We start from the raw sequence: 10,877 nt of genomic DNA, 5'->3' as shown, positions 1-10,877 counted from the left end.
ATATAGGTTGAAGGTAATGCATCTTTGCGTCAATATACCTCGAATCGGTTAATATATTGTCTAGATCCTTTATTGGTCCTTGTATTATCTTTGCAAATAGATCATTGATATATTTCTCTTACTAGCATGTATATTCCACGGGTTTTTTTGTTGGGAATATTACATGCTCCGCCCAATTTTGTTATCAATTTCGAGTTTTATTTCAGAAAAAAATTCATATTTATTGGACTACTTTGTCTTTTACTTTTTCGCTTTCAGATTTTTGAATTTTAATAATCTGCTTCTTATTTTATCCCTAGTTATTATTATTATTTTTTCTCCTTTGCTGACTTGTCATCTCACCATCTTTTTATATGGTTAAAACCACCTTTTATATGAGCCAGCACGTTAGAAAATTGACTTTAGGGGTATTTGGTCCAGTTTTGATACATCAGAGCCGGTGAAGTGTCTCTAATAATACAAAGATCACCTATATATTTCACTTACTACTAATTTGCATCCTCTATATTCCACACATTTATTTGGTAATTTTGCATGTTCTAACCGATTCTGTCAGTTTTGAGTTTTAAAGACAACGTCGTATTTTCCATATTTATCTGCCCGCTATGTCTTATTTTCCTGTTTTTTTACTAAATGTTTTCTCTGTTGACTTGACATCTGCTTATGTGGCTAAAACCACATTTATATGGGCCGCCACGATAGAAAAACTGCCATATAGGTGTATGATCTAGTTTTGGTTCGTCAGAGCCTTAGTTTAGAACTTATTTACTTCAAATAATTAGGGAACTTGGTTGAAGGTAAATGTGTCCTTGTGGCAATATATACTTTTTTTTACATGTGTGTCAGTATGTAGTTTTTGTTTGTTTGTTTTGAGACAACCAATATGTAGTTGTAGCCTAACATGTCCTACCTTGGAAGAACAAAGTAGGGCGACCCATATTCAAGTGGGCTGAATTTTGTGTACGAGTCCAAGCTAAAGGCCCTAATCCATTTGCATGTTGGCAGGCCAATTGAGACCTGTCTGAACCGGCTTGAAAATTATGCCATAAAAAATACTAGTGCTCCACAAAAAAATCACATATAAAAACTAGCTGGCATCATAATGATGCTCAAAAACAAATTAGCGAATTGCTGCTCTATTTTAAGTATAAGATGTTTTAGAAGTTATATGTAGAAACAGAGAGAGTAGACCAATACAATGTTATCTAGGTACTTTTGCCAGTTCGCATTCCGTTTGTTTAAAACAAAAGAACATGGGGTTCAATGTGTCCATGTCTAACTTTTCTCCGTTCCTTGGTACATTTGATGTCCTTTCTGACTTTGTAGTTAAAGAAAACCGTGCCCTTTTGACTGTCATACGTACATATCCATACAAACCTTATTCTTATTCAGTTATTCTTAACCTTGCTTGCATAACTGCATTTCGTTTTGCTTCCAGAATGAAAACAACGAGATGCCAATTTTGACATTACTTCCCATAAAAAAAGGGTTTGCTTCCAAATTTCTTCTATTGTGTTGGCACACTTAGCATCACAAGTAGGCGGTGCAGTATTAGATCTAAGAAGAACCATATAGGTGTAATAGAGAATACGGTTGATTTGCTGAGTTATGTGTCAGAGTTGACACCTAACCCACGATATGATCCGTGAGAGAGACAGAGAGGCGTGACGAAACTAACAAAATCAAGTGGAGGATATATTAATCAGTGCCACTTAATATAGGGCAATGGCCAATCATGGAGATGTATAAAACATAATTAAAGATTTGCAAGTAGTACTAGATTTGGTGAAATTATATACATGCATCAGATTCTGCAGATATTACAGGAGCTGGCGTGCACATGTGGATCACGTGCATGACAAAGCTTGTACAGTTCTACGTGCTAATTTTGCACGTACCACTACTTAAAATACTGCAAGAACAATCTTTGATTACCGGTAGGAGAGGAGCAGAGAGGGGCGATTGTAAGGCGACTTATAAAAACCAATCAAGGGTTCCGGTGTTGATATTTGTCCACTCTGTTTTCGATGGTCTTGAATCCTTGAAAGTGTGGCGAACTACGGCGTCTTATCGGTGGGAGGGTTTTCTTTTTTTGATTAGTTTATATTTAATATCTTCTTCGAGATGTTGATGTGGTTACATCTTAAAATCATAATAAGGTCACACCCACTCTATCCTCGCTTCGATGGTGCGTCTAGCCTCAGCGAAGGGCCAGTCGTTTTTCGTGTTTGTTTGTGTGGTTTTAGATCCATCTCTTTCAATTTATGGGTTTCATTTTTGGCGATCGATGTTGCTCTGGTGTGCTGATCCTTTGGAGCCTGGGCATGACAACTTCTCGTTTGTGTACTATAATAAGCTCTACTACAACAAGCTTTTCTAAACTCTGGTGCGAGAATGGCGGCGCTCCTTCGGCTCGTGCCTATAGTCGTCGCTAGATGGTACATGAAACCATTTGTAATCTCCGACTTCAATTATTAATCTCTTAGTGTCCATGTTTATGTTTGTAGAGATGGGATGTTAAGTATAACTGGATTGCCCAACATTTATCTTTGGTTCGATTTTCGATCTTTTGGTTCTACTGGTTGATGCATGAAACCATCAGCGTAGCTAGGATCTCAAGACGCCCCAGACCACCTGCAGTGCACTGTAGCTACAGTATGCTACAGTACGGTACTGTTGCTACAGTCAACGAAGATACAATCAACCACGCCTCGGGCCATGGCCAGGGTGGCCTGGGGCCTGTCTCCGCCCCTGCATGAAACTGAAGGTGTGTTTGGTAGCTCGGATCTATCCAGATATTCTCAACCGAGATTTCAAGGAAGAGAAAATGAACATGATCCATGCTCCCCTCCTCATTCATTCATCACCTCCTATCTACCTTGATAATCAGTCAACCTGCTTAATTATGAGCACAACTGCAGGCCAACATGAAGAATCCTTGCAGGTTGAGCCGACGGGATCATTTTCGTCATCTCTTCGCGGATGAGAAACATGGCCGGATTCTGCTGCATCCTCGTGGCCGGTGTGATCTGCCACCTCGGCCTAAATGCCCATGGCTGCTCGAACTCTAAGGGCATCTCCAGCGGCGCGTGACGCAAACGGACGCTGAGTAACTGTTTGTGTCCGCTGTGACCGAAAATGCGTCTGGCACCATCTCCAGCAGCGCGACGCAAAGTGACCGGGTCATTCGTGGCGCCAGGTTTGCGTCTCTGCGGACGCTGCGCGGACGCGCAAAGTGTCCGCTCGGTCCTCGCATGGGCCCGCCTGGCAGGGGCACAACTGCTTCGTCTTCCGCGGCATTACTTGTGGGCGGCGTGCTGCAACCTTTGCAGGGTCGCGTTAATGGCGCGCCTCAGCTTCCGCGAGCGTGCGTAGCTAGGCGACGTTGCAGTGGCAGGCCATTGAAGGCGAGATGGCGTCCGAGCCTCTTAAAGGGACGCTGCCGGCGGGCATTTCCCCGACCAAACCATTGCCAGATCCCACAGTATCCACCCCACCGAAGCTATGGGGAAGAAATGGTAGCCGCTCCGCAAGACCAAGAACGACCACGAGGCTAGCGGCTCGCGGTCCGGCAAGAAGGCACGGGTCGGCCGGTCGTCTGCGTCGACTTCGCGCGGCAGCTATGGGAGGAAAACCGGCCGGTACCATTGTCGGACGCGAACTTGCCGGGAGGGGGCTGATACCTCAACTCGAGGCGCGTGCCGGTCCCCCCCCCCCGTGCCGCGCGAGGGCCGAGAGTGGCGGGACGAGGTGCGCCGCCGCCGAGCGATCTTGCCGCCGGATCTGCTTGAGGATCAGGCGTACACGCTGAACTCCTACAACTGAATTTCATTCGGGACGTGGGAGTTCGACGCGCGCCGTCGCGCTGGCTACCTCGGCGACGTAGACTACTTCGACCGCGAGATCGCCGCAGAAGAAGAAGAGAATGACCAGGAGGACGCAGACGAGGACGAGGACGCGGACGAGGACGTGGACATGGCAGACTACGACCACGACGACGGCGGGCCGGCGTGGGATCCGGAGACCCAGCCGCTGGACATTTCCGAGGAGGAGGCCATTGCCATGGCACTGGCCAACAGCGTGCAGGACGAGCTCAACGACCTCGCTTTGTGGGACGGGCTCGCAATCCAGCTCTGCGAGTCAGCGCTCGCGCAGGGGAGGCCGGTGACTCCTCCGACCACGCCGACGCGTTCCAACGACCGCGCTCCACCTGCTGCTCCGGCGTGGGATCCCTGGCCACAGCCTTCGGCCCATGCGGCGGTACCTCCTCCACCGTCGGCGTACGAGCTTTCATGGCCGACGCCGGAGTTCATTGACCTCGTCAGCGACGACGAGCAGTAGGCAGCACCTACTTTTACCACGTCTTTATGGTTTTTTTATGTTCTTTATTTATGTAAATTATGGCTTCATGAATGCAAAAAAAAAAATTATGCGTCGTGCCGCTGGAGCCACCCCGACGTAAACGAATGCCCGGACGATTTCAACTATTTGGGCCGGACGTCCGAAATGCATCGCGCCGCTGGAGATACCCTAACACGACAAGTTCATTACGGTCGGGATCGAGCTGCTTCGGGGTGAAATTAACTCGTCAATAGAATTGATCAGCTTGGTATGGTATGCGGATACACAAACCTCACCCCGACCAAGCAAATCAGCAGCTAGTGCTGGTGCTTACGTGCATATACATTGTCTGAAATAGGTACGTGTACCACGCGCGTGTACCACGAGCCTAGTCCACATCGAGCAGCAGGTTGTCAGCCACGGATTCCGCGGTGTCCTAATCGTAACAGCGGAGCTAATCGATCGTCCTCATGATCTGACAGAAAACTAAGAGCATCTCCAGTCGCGTCCCCCAAACCGTCCCCCAAACCGTGCCGGATCGAGCGTTTAGGGGACGTATTTCGTTCGTGCCGCGTTTGGGGACGTCGCTCCCCAGCCGCGTCCCCCAAACACCGCCCCCAAACATTTAAAATATTTTTTCTTGATATTTTTATTTCAATTTTCACAAACTAATACATAATTAGGAACGTGGTTTACACGAAGACATAGTTTGGAACATGGTTTTCCACAAACTAATACATAGTTTGAACCATGGTGGACACAAATATAAAATATTGCAAAAAAACTAAACCTAACTAGGCCGTGCATCGAAGGTTTACGTGTTCGTTGCTAAGAAAGAACACTCGAGGGCACACTCGAGTCACCTAAACTCGGAAAATCCAGCGGGAGGATGGTGCCCTTGTTGGTTCTACCGATGAGGAGAACGAGCAGAAACCTCCGTGCACGTATTCACCGCGAAGAAACAACACTCGGTCGTCCTCCTCGTCGGTGCTCGTCGTCGTGGGAGTCCCCGTCGCCGTGGTAGTCCCGGAGGCAGCGCCTCTCGTCGAAGACCTTGACGCTCATGTCCCCGTTGCCGAAGTAGGAGAACACGAGGATGAAGCCGGCTTCGAGGCCGTGGTGGCGCGCGAACTTCTCCCGGCCGATGTTGAGGTACATCTTGCCGCGCGCGTCGTAGATCGCGTCGACGATCCACCGGCAGTAGCCGCACGAATGCTCCCGCAGATGCATCTTGCGCGGGCGTACGCCGCCGACGTACTCAGCGAAGGAGTCCGGCAGCCTCTGGATGCCGCGCGGGTCGCCCTTGAGGACATGGACGAACTCGAACAGGACGTCCGGCTCCACGTCCATCTCCGACGATGAAGACGACGACGTGGGAGGCGACGGCGAGCGCAGCTATGCCGCGGCCACGACCACGACCACGACCACGGCCGCGGCCGCGAGGACGGCCTCCGCCTCTACCAGACATAGCGTCGAGTCTTGTTGAGAGATGGTGGCGGCTAGGGTTTGGAGAGAGGCGCTAGGGTTTGTGTGTGAGAGGGACGATGAGAGGCGCCCCTTTTTATAGGCCGGAGGGAGGCGGAGGAGCGGTGGTGCTCATTAACGCCGGCACGCAGAGCTAGACGCGACGGGACGCGTCGCTGTGCCCTCTGCGGGAGCTGCACCGTCGCTGCGCGCCAATAACTTCCGTCGCGAGGTAGGCGACGGTTAGGTTTAAATTAACTGTGCCGCTGACGGGTCGGCCCCGCCACTCCCCGCCTCGCTTTTCGTTGTGTCCGGCGTCCCCGGTGCGTCCCCTGTGGAACGGGGACGGGCTCGGAGCGCCGGACACCGTATAGGGACGCGCCGGACAAAAAAGGGTTTTGGGGGACGTGACTGAAACGCATTTTTGGTCCGACACGCCCCAAATCCTTTTGGGGGACGGTTTGGAGGACGCGACTGGAGATGCTCTAAATCGATCGCACAGTAGCTCTTCCACTTCTTGATCTGTCTGCCGCATGCTCTGCCTGGCCGCGTGAGTATATTGCAAGTTGCAACACCTGGTCACCTGGAATATTTAACCACGGCTATATTTTTAAAGGGTTGAAGCATATGGAGGCCAAAAGCACATGATCAAAACAGTCTAATAATATTGTTTCACATAGTCCACACTCCTCCCGCGGAAAGGTGAAATCGGACTAGCTAACGGCATATAGTTTCCTTTAATTTGTTTCCGTATGTTACATATACTTCATGCAATGGAAACATAATTTACTCGAGTGACATAAACATCCTTTTCCGCATATTTAGTCGAGACTCCTCCCGCGGAAAGCTAAAATCGGACTAAACGTGTATAGACTTTCTCCCCAATATATTTTTTTTTCTTCGAAACGGAGGCAAAAGTTTTGTCTCATTCTATTAATTAAAAAGAAAGTGCCCAATTTTTAGGAGAAAATCGGGCGAAAACCAACAACACACACTTAGCACAGACGCCATCGAGGAGAAAGACCATCGGTGAGGATGTCATCGAGCGTCATCGTCGTCACTCCTCCACGAGACAGCGATTCTGACTTCACCTTAGACAACCGCCACCGAGACCCTCGCTGCAAACGACATCGGAACCCAAGTGAGCCTACGCCAAACAATCGACCCCCAAGTACGTCGAGGAGGAGGCAGCTCCGACTTCAACCGTGACCTTCATAGGAGAAGTTGCACGCCTTGCACCGACGCAAGCACCAATCAAGTGGCATCGTTGCCACAAGTCGCCTCGCAGCTCCGACTTCACCATCACGGCAGGGGTGACGAAGGACATGCCGCAACTCCAATCCGCTCACCATTGTCATCGTCGCCATGCAACCCATGACGCCAACACCATCCAACTTCCACGGGTCCCTCCGACCTAAGCAACTCCAAATCGATGCCCTCAAGAGGGAAGACGACACAAGAGTGCCGCCATCGACCGATCACGGTGGATCTAGGGATTTCCCCGGAGCATACCCAGACAGGAAGCCACAACGTCCCCTCGGCGATGCCTTCAAGAAGGGAGCGGCGCCCGAAGCCGCCGCCATCGCCGGCCTCGGCCAGCTGCCGGCCGGCCAGCAACCGAGACAAGACGTTAGCCCGGTGATACGTCTCCAACGTATCGATAATTTCTTGTGTTCCATGCCACATTATTGATGTTATCTACATGTTTTATGCACACTTTATATCATATTCGTGCATTTTCTGGAACTAACCTATTAACAAGATGCCGAAGTGCCGATTCTGTTGTTCTGTCTGTTTTTGGTTTCGAAATCCTAGTAAAGAAATATTCTCGGAATTGGACGAAATAAAAGCCCGGAGGCCTATTTTCTCACGAAGCTTCCGGAAGTCCGAAGGAGAGACGAAGAGGGGCCACGGGGTGGCCAAACCCTAGGGCGGCGCGGCCCCCTTGGCCGCGCCGGCACTGTGGTGTGGGCCCCCGTGCCGCCTCTCGACTTGCCCTTCCGCCTACAAATAGCCTCCGTGACGAAACCCCCGATACCGAGAGCCACGATACGGAAAACATTATCGGGGACGCCGTCGCCGCCGATCCCATCTCGGGGGATCCTGGAGATCGCCTCCGGCACCCTGCCGGAGAGGGGATTCATCTCCCGGAGGACTCTACACCGCCATGGTCGCCTCCGGAGTGATGAGTGAGTAGTCTACCCCTGGACTATGGGTCCATAGCAGTAGCTAGATGGTTGTCTTCTCCCCATTGTGCTATCATTGTCGGATCTTGTGAGCTGCCTATCATGATCAAGATCATCTATATGTAATTCTATATGTTGCGTTTGTTGGGATCCGATGAATAGAGAATACTTGTTATGTTGATTATCAAAGTTATGCTTATGTGTTGTTTATGATCTTGCATGCTCTCCGTTATTAGTAGATGCTCTGGCCAAGTAGACGCTTTTAACTCCAAGAGGGAGTACTTATGCTCGATAGTGGGTTCATGCCTGCATTGACACCTGGGATAGTGACAGAAAGTTCTAAGGTTGTGTTGTGCTGTTGCCACTAGGGATAAAACATTGATGCTATGTCTAAGGATGTAGTTGTTGATTACATTACGCACCATACTTAATGCAATTGTCTGTTGCTTGCAACTTAATACTGGAGGGGGTTCGGATGATAACCTGAAGGTGGACTTTTTAGGCATAGATGCGGCTGGATGGCGGTCTATGTACTTTGTCGTAATGCCCAATTAAATCTCACTATACTCATCATGATATGTATGTGCATTGTCATGCTCTCTTTATTTGTCAATTGCCCAAGCTGTAATTTGTTCACCCAACATGTTGTTCGTCTTATGGGAGAGACACCTCTAGTGAGCTGTGGACCCCGGTCCAATTCTCTTTACTTGAAATACAATCTACTGCAATACTTGTTTTTACTATTTTCTCTGCAAACAATCATCTTCCACACAATACGGTTAATCCTTTGTTACGAGCAAGCCGGTGAGATTGACAACCTCACCTGTTTCGTTGGGGCAAAGTAGCTTGGTTGTGTTGTGCAGGTTCCACGTTGGCGCCGGAATCTCCGGTGTTGCGCCGCACTACATCCCGCCGCCATCAACCTTCAACGTGCTTCTTGGCTCCTCCTGGTTCGATAAACCTTGGTTTCTTTCTCGAGGGAAAACTTGCTGCTGTGCTCATCATACCTTCCTCTTGGGGTTGCCCAACGAACGTGTGAAATACACGCCATCAAGCATATTTTCCGGCGCCGTTGCCGGGGAGATCAAGACACGCTGCAAGGGGAGTCTCCACTTCTCAATCTCTTTACTTTGTTTTTGTCTTGCTTTATTTTATTTACTACTTTGTTTGCTGCACTTATATCAAAACACAAAAAAAATTAGTTGCTAGCTTTACTTTATTTACTGTCTTGTTTGCCATATCAAAAACACAAAAAAATTAGTTACTTGTTTTACTTTACTTAATATCATGCATGTTTTTATTTCACTAGTTTGGCATAATGTACAAGAGTGAGCTTCTTATTCTATTTCCTGATTTAAAACATGGATTGTTTGATGCGAAAATTAAAAAACCTATGAAATCTTCTTTGCATGCTGGTAGTAATATTAGTATGAACGCTTTGAACACCATTGTTGACAATGATATAGAAAGTTCTAAGCTTGGGGAAGCTGGTTTTCATGATATTTTTAGTCCCCCAAGCATTGAGGAGAAAATTTTCTTTGATGATACTTTGCCTCCTATTTATGATGATTATAATGATAGTGGTCTTTTGGTGCCACCTACTATGGAGAGTGAATTTGATTATGATTACAATATGCCTCCTACACTTGATGAGAATAATAATGATAGCTACTTTGTTGAATTTGCTCCCACTACAACTAATAAAACTGATTATGCTTATGTTGGGAGTAGTAATAATTTTGTGCATGAGACTCATGATAAGAATGTTTCATTTGATAGTTATATTGTTGAGTTTGCTCATGTTGCTACTGAAAGTTATTATGAGAGAGGAAAATATGGTTGTAGAAATTTTCATGTTACTAAAATGCCTCTCTATGTGCTGAAATTTTTCAAGCTACACTTGTTTTATCTTCCTATGCTTGTTACTTTGCTCTTCATGAACTTGTTTATTTACAAGATTCCCTTGCATAGGAAGCATGTTAGACTTAAATTTGTTTCAAATTTGCTTCTTGATGCTCTCTTTTGCTTCACATACTATTTCCCGCGAATGGATTATTAAAACTGCTGAGCCCATCTTAATGGCTATAAAGAAAGAACTTCTTGGGAGATAACCCATGCGTTATTTTGCTACAGTACTTTGTTTTATATTTGTGTCTTGGAAGTTGTTTACTACTGTAGCAACCTCTTCTTATCTTAGTTTTGTGTTTTGTTGTGCCAAGTTAAGCCGTTGATAGAAAAGTAAGTACTAGATTTGGATTACTGCGCAGTTCCAGATTTCTTTGCTGTCACGAATCTGGGTCCACCTCCCTGTAGGTAGCTCAGAAAATTACGCCAATTTACGAGCATGATCCTCAGATATGTACGCAACTTTCATTCAATTTGAGCATTTTCGTTTGAGCAAGTCTGGTGCCATTTTAAAATTCGTCAATACGAACTGTTCTGTTTTGACAGATTCTGCCTTTTATTTCGCATTGCCTCTTTCGCTATGTTGGATGAATTTCTTTGATCCACTAATGTCCAGTAGCATTATGCAATGTCCAGAAGTGTTAAGAATGATTGTGTCACCTCTGAATATGTCAATTTATATTGTGCACTAACCCTCTAATGAGTTGTTTCGAGTTTGGTGTGGAGGAAGTTTTCAAGGATCAAGAGAGGAGTATGATGCAACATGATCAAGGAGAGTGAAAGCTCTAAGCTTGGGGATGCACCCGGTGGTTCACCCCTGCATATATCAAGAAGACTCAAGCGTCTAAGCTTGGGGATGCCCAAGGCATCCCCTTCTTCATCAACAAATTATCAGGTTCCTCCCCTGAAACTACATTTTTATTCGGCCACATCTTATGTGCTTTTTCTTGGAGCGTCGGTTTGTTTTTGTTTTTGTTTTGT

The sequence above is a fragment of the Lolium rigidum genome, chromosome 5 (assembly GCF_022539505.1).
Source record: "Lolium rigidum isolate FL_2022 chromosome 5, APGP_CSIRO_Lrig_0.1, whole genome shotgun sequence".
NCBI lineage: Eukaryota > Viridiplantae > Streptophyta > Magnoliopsida > Poales > Poaceae > Lolium > Lolium rigidum.
Note: the sequence above shows the minus strand (reverse complement) of the source record.